We start from the raw sequence: 14,177 nt of genomic DNA, 5'->3' as shown, positions 1-14,177 counted from the left end.
TCCTAATCTCTTTCTTCCTCTGCCAAGTAAAGGTACATTCTCCCAGTTTCCCCTACCCATCTAAATAGGTAGTGTTTCTAAATTCCCTTTTAAATCTGATCATTTAAGTTCAAGTCAATATCATACAGGGCTGGCGAAATTTGAAACTTCGAATCTGTTCAAATGCTGATGTACATATTTGATCTTCTATCTCCATGCTTTCTTAAAGAAGACATCCCAACTTTTCAAAGCACCTTCTCCCCAACTCAGCCTCTTTCAACCATTATCTTTGTGATGCGCAGTTGATCAAAGGAGTTCCCAAATTAATCTCATGAATTTACCCAAGGGTGAATGATTGTTTCTCGCTGTAGGGCAGTGGTTTTTGTGTATGAGTATGTATGTATGTTTGCATGTTCTAGAACACTTTGGCAATCTGGTTAATCCTATTGACCCCTTCTCAGAATATTTTTATATACATAAATACATAGAATTACAAAGGAAACAAATGATATTGAAATGCAATGATCGAAATAATTGAAACAACAGTAAATCAAATCTCCTCCAATAAATGAAGATCTCTCCATCTACTAGGCTAGCCTCCCTCCCACCCCGCAAATTCCACTGAGGTTTCCCCAAACCTGTTGCAAGAGCTTCAAGGGTGTGATGGAGATGGGTGTAATCAATAACTTTAATTAGGCACTACCTTTGCTCTCTAAAGGCAAGTGGTGTTTCAATAGATAGAATGCTAGGCCTGGAAGAAAGCAATCAATAATAAATATTTATTAAGCATCTACTATGTGCCAGAATCAGGAAGACTTCAGATCTGTTCTCCAACACTTACTGGCTGTGTGACCCTGGCCAAATTACTTAACCTCAGTTTCCTCAACTGTAAAATGGGGATAACAACAGCACATACCTCTCAAGGTTGTTGTGAAGATCAAATTAGATAATATTTGTAAAAAAAAAAGAAGCACTTAACACAGTGCCTGGCACATATTGGGTACTTAGTAAGTGCTTTTTCCTTCCCCTTCCTTTAATGGAAGAGGCAAAGGAGCTAGCACTAATTGGTAGAAACTCCAGAACATCAGGGGTTTGAGCATGACTTGCAAAAGCGGTTACCCAAAATACTCCATAATGAACCTAGGAAAGTATAATAAGAGTCATTGTTTTCCATAAGACCTTTATTATATGACATTTCCCCAGAACCACAAAATCTGAGTTGGAAAGAACTTTGTAGGCCCTCTCCTCTCTAAACCATATTTTCCTCCTCTTAAAATTGAGGCTATTGGACAAGAACACTGGGTGATAGTGGAAACTAGAAGGGACCTTAGAGATCATCTACTTCAGTTCCTTCACTTTAGGGATGAAGAAATAGAGGTAGAGATAAGTGTAATAACTTAATACTAAGGTTCCTTATGCTTTAAAAGCCTATGACTCATTCTCTGAGATAAGGAATTACTATTCGTATGGTGTTCATCTCTCCTCAAGTTAATAGCTCTTTGGAAATTATCTTAATTGTTCTTATTATCTCATTCTATTGTGTCAAGTTACCTAGATCTTGGGATGTCCAGATATGTGCCCCAATGTCTTGAGGAAAATTCTATTGAAAGTGAGACGAAGGGAGTTTGACCTTAAATTATGACATGATGACATAGAATTTCATCTCCTTAAGCAAATTTGTTTTGGGTCTCAGCTTCCACCATTTTATTTTGGGACCTTGAACTTGGACAAGAAACTTCAAGAATTTTTTCTTCCTCTTCTTCTTCTTCTTCTTCTCTTCCTCCTCCTCCTTCTCCCCCTTCTCCTTCTCCTCCTTCTTCCGTTTTGGCTCTTATTAGAAGTTAAGAAGCAGAGGATACAATGAACATAGAGTTATAAGGAGACAACAATTGAATGGGGTAATTTGGAAAACAAAGTAAGACAAGCTTTCTTTATATAAAGTGCCATGGATAATAACTTTTTAAAAAATGGTTTGTTTTTTTTTTTACAGAAGGTAGATTTTTAAGACAATAATTGCTTCAAGATTCACAAGAAAATATTTTGTTTCTCAAAAGTGAGAGATTTCCAACAATAATCTATCCTGCTCAAACTCATAACTTCATTTGTACTTTGGCATTTTTAGCAATGGAGATCTCTTCAAAAAGAGCCAAAGGATGACTGGAGATTATCATGTCACCTTATGAATTTGTTAATTAATTCTAATTCAATTCTTCTAATCACTAGATATATTTATGATCATCTTTTGAAGGTGTTTGTAGTCACTGTTAGCAGGCTACCTGGGGAAGGATTGTTTTCTGTACTTCCAAAATCAAGGGTACTTATTATCTGTCAACATATTTTTGCCAATTTCTCTTCTCTTATGAGCCAACAGAGAAAATGAGAGAAAACTTGGAGAATACAGAGAGAATAGCAAGCATATTCAAGCAGAAAGCTGTTTTTTAAAATCTTTCTAATGTAGAGGGAATCACCTAGTGGCAGAAATAGAAAAAGACTTTTAAAAAGTTTTATGATCTCTTTCCTTTAGTTCAGCTCATAGGACTGCTTGGTCTTTTCCATTCTTCCAACATTTCAAAGCACAGGTCAGTGGGCAAGCAAAGTTCTTGCACAAATATGGAGGTCAGTCCTAGTGGCATCAGAATCGTGTTTCAGAGAATTTACGTCTTGGGTCGATGATGCCATTTTCTATGAGATGATTGTTTTCAAAATATTGAAGATGCATCTGAAGTGTTCTAGCTGAGGCATTCCATAGTAATAATGAGGAATGGTTCTAGATTTCTGCTACGTGAATTGTTTGTCTGAGTTGACTTATTCTCAAAATCTCTACTCTCATTAAAGAAGGTCCTGATAGGAAAGGGAAATACTTATTGAAATACTTGAAAGAGAAATACTTCTCCTTTAACACTTTGGCCAAAGTAGCTACAAACTGAAGAGATGCTCTGATTCTGTGTGGGGGAAGGGGGGAGGGTCTATGTATACTGGATAAAGTGATCAGTCGGTACAAGGATATTGTCGGTATACTTTTTTTTTTGTCTAAAGAATTGTCTCTTACTTTATTAGCCTCTGTCCACTATATCTTCTTTTTTTAAAAATTACATAGTTTTTTTTTTCAATTAAATGTAAAACCGTTTTTAACATTTGTATTTTGTAATCTTGAGTCCTTCAATTCTGTCTTTCCATCACTTCTTTCCCTCCTTCATCCTTGAGAAGGCGAACAATTTGATATAGATTATACATGTGCAGCCATCCATATACTTCTGATTCCTTTCCAAAGAGGTTTATGTACACAGCTTTCAAAAGTTCACTAGTTAGTCAATAAACGTGTTGCATCTCCCCTCCTTTCCCCTCATCTCTCCTCCCCTCTTCTCCCCACCCCTCCCTTCCCTTTTCCTCTCCTCTCCTCTCTTCTCCTCCCTTCTCCTCCCCTCCCTTCTTCTCTCCTCCCCTCTCCTCTCCCCTCCCCTCCAGTTTAAGGGGCAGAGAGTACTGATGAGATGTGAATACCAGCCAGATTCAATCTATTTGGTATACTTTTTAGCTGTCTGGCAAGGCTGGAATAATTGCCTCCAAGGATGCATAAATTGTAGATACTCTGGCAGTTGCATTTTTTTGAAGCTAAGAAGAAAAGACTCTTATCATGAAATCATGATAAGAATTAGTATAGGAAATCAGTATAAGAGGGTGGAGCTTTTGGTACAAGGAGAATTTTTAAAGCCCTCTGGTGGGTGTAGTGGTACATGCTTGTAAATCCCAGTTACCTGGGAAACTAAGGCTAGCTGGTAAATTCTAATCTGCAGTGAGCTAAAGTGGATTAAATGTGTGGTTTAGTCTAGTATCAAAATGGTCCAATGGGAGCTAGGGAGTCACCAAGTTGCCTAAGGAGGGGAGATGCTGCCCAGGTTGGAAATGGAGTAGGTCAAAGCACCCATGCTGATCAGTGGTAGTGTGATTGGCCCATGAGAAGGCCCTGCATTTTCAGTCTGGGTGAAACAGTGAGATTCAGTCTTTAAAAAAAAAACAAACCCAATCTATCTGTAGAAGGATAAAAGAAGACTTGGAAACACTTTTTGCAAAGAGATTTTTTTTTCTTAGCATACACATTTACTAAGATAGCATAGTAAAAATAGTAGCTACAAAACATTTACCACTACATCCTCTCCACTCCCCATCCCGTAAACCTAGGGCACACTCTCCTAAAAACATGTACTTCAAAAAAGCAGCTAGACCAGAGAGATCGAGACAAAATAAGGGCCTTGTTTTTTGCTGCTCAGTTGTTTCATTTGTGTCCAACTCTGTGACCGCATTTGGGGTTTTCTTGGCAGAGATACTAGCGTGGTTTGACATTTCCTCTCCAACTCATTTTACAGATGAGGAAACTGAGGCAAACAGAGTGAAGTAATTGTCTAGGCCAGATTTGAACTCATGCTGATTCCAGGTCTGGCACTCTATCCACTGAGTCACCTGAGCTGTCTGACTTTTGCTAGTTAGTACCTTTTGAATATACTCCAGTTCCAGCTAAATAGCCCTACTTTAGATATAGATGGTAGTCTGTCTCTTCATCACATTGTTAAAAGATCTGGACCAGGTATGGAATGTGTGTGTGTGTGTGTGTGTGTGTGTGTGTGTGTGTGTGTTCCAAACTGGGGAGCAGGACATTTTATTATAATTTTCTGAAAGTAGGTTTCCCATCTTCTTCTCCATGGGAGTTTGTTGCAACTGTTAAATAAGTTGAGAAATTTTATGTGCTGTGCTTTTGTGTGTGTGTGAGAGAGAGAGAGAGAGAGAGAAAGAAACAGCAGATTCAGTTAACTCAACTTATTATCACTATCAAATTATATTTCTACACTAGGCTTGTGATATGTTTCCTGAATTCATATTTCTGTTTACATGATAAGTAATATACTCTGATGACAATATAATTTTTTTTATGACTACTGATATTCATCTAAATGTTTCACCACTTTTCTGGATTTCCTTGGAGGAATAGATCTTCTTACTATATGATGCTCCTAACCCTTAAGTGGTTCTCAAACTGATCTGGAGACCCCCTCAGGATCTCCATGACCCTTTCAGGGGGTTTAAGCAGTCAAAATTATTTTCACAAAAATACTAAGATATTTTAATTTCCAATATAGTATATATATCCCATGTAATCAAAAACTCCTGGGGGGGCAGGGAGTCCTCAATTATTTTTAAGAGTGTAAAGGAATCCTGAGTCTAGAATGCTTGAGAACTGTTGCCATGTCTGTATCCTATTAGAGACAGGTGATCCAGTGGATCAACTGCTGGACCTTGAGGAAGGAAGATTTGAGTTCATCTGTGATTTTACACAGTTACTAGCTATGTGATTCTGGGAAAGTCACTTAAATCTCTCCTTGCCTCAGTCTCCTCATTTGTAAAATAGGGATAATAATAACACCTTCTTCTTAGGATAGTTTTGAGATAAAATCAGCTAACATTAATAAAGTGCTTTGCAAAACTTAAAGTGCTGTATAAATATTATCTATTATGATTGCTATTACTATCATCCTGTTCCTTTCCACTAAGATATATATCCTTCCAGAAGCATATTATAGTCATGGGTCTCATCTTATCAAGTCTTAATGATATGTATGAGATAAAATTTGCTTCCTTATGTTAGGATCTTCAGTACACCTTGCTTATCTATACAGTTTCCTCAGCTGTAAAATAAACTGGAGAAGGAAATGACAAAATACTCAATTTCTTTGCCAAGGAAAACCCAAATGGGGGTCACAAGGATTCAGACACCACTGAAACACCTGAAAATACTTTCAAAACTATACCCAACTTAACATTTCTTTCTCCAGTTTCTTGGGGAAGGTATCTTATCTGAACTAATTTTATGTGAGATCTTTGATGTCTTTTTTTTAAATGTCTCTTTTTGTCTTCTATTTCCTATTTCCATGGCTCAAGATCTTTCCCTTCCTCTTTTGCATATTTTCCATAGCTCTTTTCTTTTTGCTCTATTTCCTCTTTCTTATGTCCTTGTATTCCCTTCCTTTTCTTTCTTTCTTTTTTGGAGGCAGTCAGGGTTAAGTGACTTGTCTAGGGTCACCCAGCTAGTAAGTGGGGGCTGAATTTGAACACAGATCCTCCAAACTCCATGGCCAGTACTCTATCCACTGTACGAACTAGATGCCCCTTCCTTTTCCTTTTTCAGTTCTAGTCCTTCAACTTCTCTTCAAATATTAACAAATATTTTCTTCTCCAATTCAACTTCTAACCTTATTCACAATTTCCAAACCCTCTAAATCATGTTCACAACTTTTCCTCGAGATTATATCTTTTCCCTTCTACTTTTTCTTTTAGTACTTTCTCTTCTAGAAACTAGAGATAGAACTGTTTAAGAAGATGGCGTCTGTGACTATAAAGTGATAATTATTAAACCTACCTAATACTTGATTTTTAAAAGTAGATCATAAGAGTGAGGTTTGTGGGGCATATAACATGCTATTTCACTAACCAGCATTTCCCCTTCTATCATTTTATGGACCTTAACTGCTGTCAGATCAGAAAGACCCAGAACAAAGCGAGGTCTTTGCTTTTGCTAATTAGTATCTCTTTAATGGACTCCAGTTCCAGCAGATTTGCAAAATACACAAAGCTACGAGGGATAGATGATATCTAGCTAACAGAGCAAGTTTCCAAAAAGGTCTCAAAGGACTAGAAAATTGGGTTGAATTTACTAATATGAAATTAGAAATAAATATCACTGTCAAACACTAGGTGTCACTGGTGAACAAGGCAAGATGAAGTCTCAGCCTGTGTCACCATCAGAGGACCTGTCCGAAAACCTGACTGGACAACTTGACCCTTCTCCCTTTGAATGGATGGATGGAACTTCCCTAGCTTCCCATCAAGACTATGTCTTTCCCTTTCTAAGCCACTCATTCTCCCTACTTTTGTAGAGTCATGGCTTTATTTTCATACCCTGCCAAATTTCTACAGCCAGGGGGAACAAAAAGAAAGAAATAATTTTGTTAATAAACCTAGGTTTATTAAAAGTTATTGATTTCAAACTAGATACTCCTAGGATTTTTTAAAAGATTTTTTTTTGGTCAGGCTAGTAAACAGTTCAATACTAGTTCCCCTCTCCCCACTCCTCCCTCCCACCTCCACCAAGACCTCCAAATTTTTTTTTTGCCTTAATTACTTCAAGTCAGGAGTGTGCTGGAGCAGTTCATACTGGGCTCCCCTTCATCTAATTATTCAATTTTTGTGTGCGCATTTAAACCTTGGAAATTGGCAAATGCTATAAATTGATGCTTGGTTTATTATTTTATTGATTTCTTCACTTAAGAAAATGATGGAGAAAAATGTAAATCAAGCAGATTAAACTTAAAAGTGTGTCATAAGTTTTAGAGAGCTAGCTGTTGAATATTTACCAGGACACTCCTGCTTCAGGTCCCTCGCCTAACTAAAAAAATGGTGTCTTTCATCTCTAGATAGAATCTGCCCAGTTCCCCCCAGCCTCTTTCATCTAGAATGATTCTTGGGCACTAAGCAAAGCTGTTGTGGATTGTCATCATCATCATCATTATCGTTACACTTTTGTCACAGGTAGAAGTAATAGAAACTAAAGCAAGTCTTTAAAGAAAAGATATGAAAGAGGAAGAGGATGAGGAGAAGAAGGGGATTCACTTGCTACTGGCCCTAAGTCAGCAACATGGAGATTCTCAGCAGTTTCCAAGTGCAATCAGTTTTGGTCTCTCCTTCAGCCCAGAATGATAGCTCCTGTGACACCCTGTTCGTTATTTTACATCCACTTATTTTTTTGAGGAGCTTCCTTGCTCCTCTTCTCGCTCACTTTCCTGGTTTTTCTGTCCTCGAGATCCTTTCCCAAAGTTTGGTGAGCATGTTGAATTTGAGATTCTTTTAGTGTCAGCCAGTGGCCACAGTTACAAGATTTCCTTCCTTCCCAGTCTCTTGAATTATTGTCTCCTGTGGACATGGCCAAAGACTGTTTATTTACATATAGTTTTACAAGCAATGAAAAAAAATCAGCTTCAGAAAAGAAACACGGGGAAGGCATGGCTAGATAGCCCAGCTGACAACTAGGTGGCACCTTGGATAGAGTACTAGCCCTGGAGTCAGGAGCACCAGTCTCAGACACTTACTTAGCTGTATAACCCTGGACAAGTCACTTAAACCGTTTGTCTCAGTTTCCTCATCCAGTAAAATGAACTGGAGAAGGAAATGGCAAACCACTCCAGTGTCTTTGCCATGAAAACCCCATGACCAATTGACTAAACAATAACAAAAGTAGCTAGACAGCAGTTAATCTGGAAAAAAAATTGGAGGTTTTAGTGCACAGCAAACTCATATGAGTCAACAAAATGATATAGAAACTAAGAGAGCTTAATATGATTTTATGCTGCATGTTGAGAGTCTAGGACTAGACAAGTATAGCTCCACTATACTCTACTGTGATCAGACAGTATATGGAAAATTATTTCAGTTATGGGAATCATGTCTTAGGAAGAACATTGATAAGCTACAAATACCCAGAAAATAGTACAAGATAGAAAAGGGCCTCAAGTTTATACCATATGAGGATTGAAGGAACTGAAGATGTTTCTCCTGGAAAAAAGACTTGATATGAGAGGGGACATGATATTGTAATTAAATTTGAAAATGGATTTTTTTTTTTGCTTGCCTCTAAAGTGGTCATCAATGGGTGGAAGTGACTATAAGACAGATAGATTAAGGGAGTGGTGGATTGTGAGTGAGGTTAGGCACTACTAGGTGCTGAGTTGCTATAGTGACACCAATGGAACATGCTCTATTAGAGCTTTTTCTGATGGAAAAGCATGGAGGTGCAGCTTTCTTCTCTCCTCTTCAGAATTTGGCTTTTGAAACAGTGGAAAAGCCCTGAGTAACTCTCACTGAAGCAGTAACCTTTACTTTCCCACCACATAATGTTTTTGATTTCCTGCCTCCTTTATGCTGAAACAGGAAGGTATCTACAGAATTCTCAGGCTTGGAAACTTTTCAGGGTTTATGAAAGTCTACCAGCAATCCTCCACTTTCCTCTCCCGGTCAGCTCTTTCCCAGCCTGACCTACCTTGACAGAAAATACCTCTTCTCTATAACAGAGAAATTCATTCCCCCTCTCACCTTAACTATTCTCTCTGTCTTTGCCTTTATACAGTATATAGAGTGCCAAGCCTACTATTAGTAAGACCTGAGTTTTCTGGCCTCAGCTACGAGATGTGTGACTCTAAGTAAGTCACATAACCACTGTTTTCCTCAGTTTCCTCATCTACAAAATGGACATAATAATAGCTACTAACTCCCAGGGATGCTGTGAGGATTGAATGAGATAACAATAGTAAAGCATTGTAGCTGACAGTCTGCGTCCCTACACAGCTCAGTGATGTGGTGAAGAAGAAAGACACGGGAGGTGGGAGAAGAAAGACCAACTCCGTTTATTGATCTGAGGGTCCGGGTATTTATAGACAGAAACTGCAAGCCTAGGGACATTCTGCTTGTCTCCAGCCCTAGTGATTAAATCAGTCTTATAAGACTGATTAAATCAGACTGAGAGCCTAGAGGGCATCTATTTTACATATCCCTTGTTTTCTGTAATTCTCTTGTTTGTCTCACGGGGACAGCAACATCTGGGGGGCATGGAGAGCCATTCCAGTTGATAACGAACACGGTCTCAAAGAACATCGTCTCAAAGAACAGTCCGCCCCCCAAGGTCTATACTGATCTTGTCAACCGCACTCCATCCTGGCCCTCAACAAGCACTTAGTAGAGTGTCTATCACATAGTAAGTTTTATATAAGTGTTAGCTGTTGTTATTATCTGTCTATCTAAACATTAAGTAAAATACAACAATGTAGGGTTTCTATTGGCCAATGAGTTTTATTATATTTTGGAAGTTCAAGAATGAAGACGAACATCTAGAGAAAAGATTGAAGCTTCCTAAGTCTCTTAAGCTATTTCACCCATCTTGGAAGGAAAAATAGAAGGAGTTATAATGCATAAATGACCCATGGGAACAATAGGCTTCCCTGTGGAGAGAGGGATGTGTCACTGTTTCTGTCTCTTTTTCTCTCAAGCCAACAACTGATTAGCAGTTCAGTTTTTGTCTAGTTCATATTTCATTCTCTAACTGTCCTCATCACTGCACTATAGGACTCTGCTTCCATGTAATCATTAACGGTGGAAGTAGCTTTTATAAAAGAATATTTATTTCAAATGTAAGCAAATATACAAGCATATTATATAGCACAAGAGAAACAAAATCCTTCCCTTCTCCCTGTTCACCACCTCAATTTTTTTCTTTTTGGTAATGGGGGTGGGGGAGAAGGAGGTGAGGAGATTAGGTTTATAGTTTAGCTCTATTCCAATACATCACAGTACCAGTTCCAAATCTAAAATCTTCCTTGGGTTTTCAATTTGGGTTTGGATTTAGATTTTGGGTCTGAGTCCCAGGCATGCTGGTTTCTCATGGCTTCCCTCCTGTGTTGGTTGACTACAACGTTTCACAAAGATTTCTGGCTTCAGGGTCTCCATGGCTTGAACTTCCAGTTCTAATGGGGTTACCACCAGCACCTGAAACCGAAGACAAATGAAAGAGATTAGAAACAGAAATGCCTTAAGCTATAGGGTCCTAAAGGAGAGAATGAAGGTATGCATTCCCTTTCTCAGTTATATTTATGGAACCTGCACTGTGGGTCCACAAGAAGGTGCACCCTCTGGATGTAGCAGAGAGAGAGAGAGAGAGAGAGAGAGAGAGAGAGAGAGAGAGAGAGAGAGAGACAGACAGACAGACAGACAGACAGACAGAGATACAAAGAGAGAGAGAGAGAGAGATGGAAGACAGCCAGGTACACACATATACATATTAGAATTCCCTTTGTGTTTCTCCTAACTCCTATGTTTGTCCTTCAAAATTTCTATGCAGATCTTGTCTTTTTATCAGGAACATTTGATAGTCCTTTATTTCATTAAGTGTCCACTTATTCCCTTCTGGTATTATAACATTATTTTTAGTAGCAAATAAAACATTTATCATCTGAGAAAGCACAGATGAAAGCAGGATATAAAAAAAAAATACATATGCAAAGAACTATGGATTTTCTGAGCCAGACAGACATTTATGTAAATTGTCTTCCTATTACTTCACAAAAAATCATCTGTTTCAATCAGCAAAGTCCAGCCTTCTCACCCTATTCTCCACTTGAAAACAAAAGAAGAAACAAGACCTATTACAAACACATATAGTCGATCAAAACCTGTTTCCATATTGGCCATATTAAACATTTAATTTTCCTTTATTAATTGAACTCCTCCCTACTCCGGTGCTTTGCTTACCCCAAAGTTTATATGATAATCCTTTGAATGTTGCTTTGCAAATATTAAAATCTTGCCAAAACAGCAGTATCTTCCAGAGTATCTGAAGGGGCAGCTAGGTGGCTCATGAATAGATGGGCAGAGCAAGGCTCATCTTCCTGAGTTCAAATCTGGCCACTTCCTACCCATGGGAGCCTGGGCAAGTCAATTCATCATGCCTGCCTCAGTTTCCTCATCTGTAAAATCAGCTGGAGAAGGAAATGGCCAACCACTCCGGTATCTTTGCCAAGAAAGCCCCAAAGCGGGTCCTGAGGAGTTAGACGGGACTCAAAGCCCGACAAAATCCCAGCAGAGGATCCTGACTGTGGGACCCAACGGGAAACAAGGAGGGCGAGTCAGCTCCATTGAAGACACAAGGTTTGTTGTAGGGCAAGAGCCTTGCGAATGAGAAGGCGGTCTACATCCAGCCCTAAGTTATTGGGGTCTTTTGGGGCTACTTTTAAAATGACACCAGAATGTCAGAATGCGCTTTTCTCCCCCATTTTTCTGTCTCTTTACTCCCTAACGCAGCCTTCCAGGAGCTTCCTTTTTATTTTTTAACCTGCTAAAGGACACTCTCTTTTTCAGCTCTAGGGTTTTATCCACAGGCACATCAGGAACAGGTTCAGTGCTTGGCGTCATTATTTTTGCTTCAACGTGGCAGCTACTATTTACAGAAAAACAGTCCTAGCGTGGATGGATCTGGTGCGCCTGCGTCCGAAGAAGGGTACGGCGCCGGGTCAGAAACGATGAATAACAACGCTAGTGGAACAACCCAGAAGGGAAAAGCCAGGGCGGGGGCAGGAAAAAAGAGCCCCGGCATCTGCGGCAAGAGCCAGCAGGCGCGCGCGCCACCACGGAAAGAGGCGAAGCCAGGATAATCCCCGGCGTCTGCGGCCTCCAACGGCCGAGCAGCCAGCAAGCGCAATGCCCCGAGCAGCTGGGGCCGGCGGGGGCTCGTCAGCGCCGGGATTGTTTTTTAAAAACCATACAAACGCACCAATCAGAGGCCTCGTCCCCGGAGTGAGGAAGTGGATTGGCCCGGCCGTGGAGGCTCTGGACCAATGGGCTACAAGAGCGCTCTGCGCATGGTTGCGCTGCTTAGGTAAGTGACGTAGCGGGGGCGGCGCCGGCTTTGAATCTGCGGGAGTTTGTGGGTCGCGAGTTAGTAGACGCTGCTCCGGACCGTTCCGGGCCGTGGTTGGAGGTCTGTGTCCTGCCGCTGTGGGGTAAGGTAAGGACTGGGGCTCCCCCTGGACTTGTGGGGGGGAAAGAGGAGGAGGGGGCCCGCGCGCGCGCGCGTGTGTGTGTAAGTGTACGTAAACGATCGCTAACTGTTGAAGTAAAACGAAGGGGTGCTCCCTGCACCCCCCGTTCCGCACCCCTCCATCTCCTTCCCTGCCTCTCTCCTCCCCCCTTTACCCAAGGGACCCCTCCCCGCAGGCCCACCGTCCCTCGTGGTATTCTAGGTATCCCTGCCCCTCCCCCATAATGAAGGTGGCCCGCCCCAACCCCTGCATTCCCCACCCCCATTAAGACATCCCCTGCCCCTTAGCAGGGAAGAAAGGAACCTTTGCCTCCCAGAATCGCCTCTCGGCTGGTGGAATCCCCTTTGTTGGCGACTGGGTTATTCTCCTGCTTTACTGATTCTCCCCCACGTTGGAGTGAATTTGCTGACCATTCCCGGCCCCCGTTCTCAGACTGAACTCTGACCCTGTAGTTTAAAAAGGCTTCCCGCACTCATTCACAGTTTTGACCTAGGAGTGAGAATGCCAGACGCAAATCGGATTGTCGAGGGCTTTCAACTCCCAATAAAATCATTTCTATTTTATCCTAGAGACAAATAAGGAAGCCCTGTCACCTTCTCTTTCCCACGTTCAGTGTAGAGTTTTATTTTGATGCTGGGTTAAAAAAAAAAACAAAACGTATTCCGACATGTTTTTGGATCTTTTAAAAAAAATAACAGATTATTTGCTGTTCACCATATCAAATTGTTTTTTAAAAAATTTAAAATTAAGCATTTATTTTGTTCCCCTTCCATCTCCACTCCCAATAAAATAAAAAAGAAAAAGTCATTGTAACAAATAGACATAGTCACACATAGTCAAGCAAAACATTCCCACTGTGGTCGTCCACAAATGTTTGTCTAATTCTGCAACTTTTGTTCATTCCCTCTGTCAGGAATTGTGAGTGGTCCCTACACCGTGCTAGAGTTCTTAAGTATTTCTAACATGTTTGTTTTTACAGTAAATCACTTCACTGTATCAGTTCATATTGCGTTTGCAGGTTTCTCTGAAACTACCCCTCTAGACAGGAAAATGGGATGATAGCTGAGGGTTTTGAAATGAAGAGGAGAAGGGGATTGTGAGAGGCTTTCACTTTTTCATTAACTGATGGAGGAGGCCTTCAGCTGAGAAGGTTGAGCTGTGGGCTGCTCCAGGAGAAAGCAATTGAATAGATTATGTGGGGGGAATGAGTAGGGGAATCAATTTAGTCAGGAATAAAAGAATTGGGCTGTAGGGGCCCATTTGAGGTTAGATTAACTTGTAGTTTACACAGCTTAGTTGTGGGACTTGGTTTAGCTCTATTGAGCAGTATGAGAGTAGATGGTGAGAGTAATAATACAAGGTTTGGGTTTGGCCAAGAAGGAGTGGCAATAAGATGAGAGAAGGGATTAAAAACATCTTGGAGTTCAACTGTTTAGCTAATAAAGTTGAGAGTGAGAAGAGGTTACTTATTGGCTGTGGGGTTGGAGGATACAGTATGGGCAGAGTAGGTTTAGGATGGATAAGGTATGAGGGGAGATGGAATGATAAGCTCTGATCAGATGTCAGAGT

The 14,177-nt window shown here is 40.4% G+C and overlaps 1 protein-coding gene and 1 long non-coding RNA gene across 5 annotated transcripts in view; one reads left to right on the top strand and one right to left on the bottom strand.

Annotated features, from left to right (window-relative positions):
* Positions 1 to 10,174: 10,174 nt before the first annotated feature.
* Positions 10,175 to 12,314, bottom strand: LOC140529295 (uncharacterized). The gene is made up of 2 exons (XR_011975489.1): positions 11,323 to 12,314; positions 10,175 to 10,560 (listed from the first exon to the last, which is right to left on the bottom strand). It is a non-coding gene; the product is annotated as an uncharacterized lncRNA (long non-coding RNA).
* Positions 12,315 to 12,424: 110 nt separating this feature from the next.
* Positions 12,425 to 14,177, top strand: part of CENPF (centromere protein F) — an 86,194-nt gene continuing 84,441 nt past the window's right edge. For 3 of the 4 annotated variants that reach the window (XR_011975488.1, XM_072647845.1, XM_072647842.1), the window contains exon 1: positions 12,425 to 12,574. The gene's annotated coding sequence lies outside the window, so the exon portion shown is untranslated. The remainder of the gene's footprint in view (positions 12,575 to 14,177) is intronic. The other variant, XM_072647843.1, reaches the window with a different exon arrangement.

Source organism: Notamacropus eugenii, chromosome 2 (genome assembly GCF_028372415.1).
Source record: "Notamacropus eugenii isolate mMacEug1 chromosome 2, mMacEug1.pri_v2, whole genome shotgun sequence".
Classification (NCBI taxonomy): Eukaryota; Metazoa; Chordata; class Mammalia; order Diprotodontia; family Macropodidae; genus Notamacropus; species Notamacropus eugenii.
Note: the sequence above shows the minus strand (reverse complement) of the source record. Positions and strands in the feature narration are given on the sequence as shown.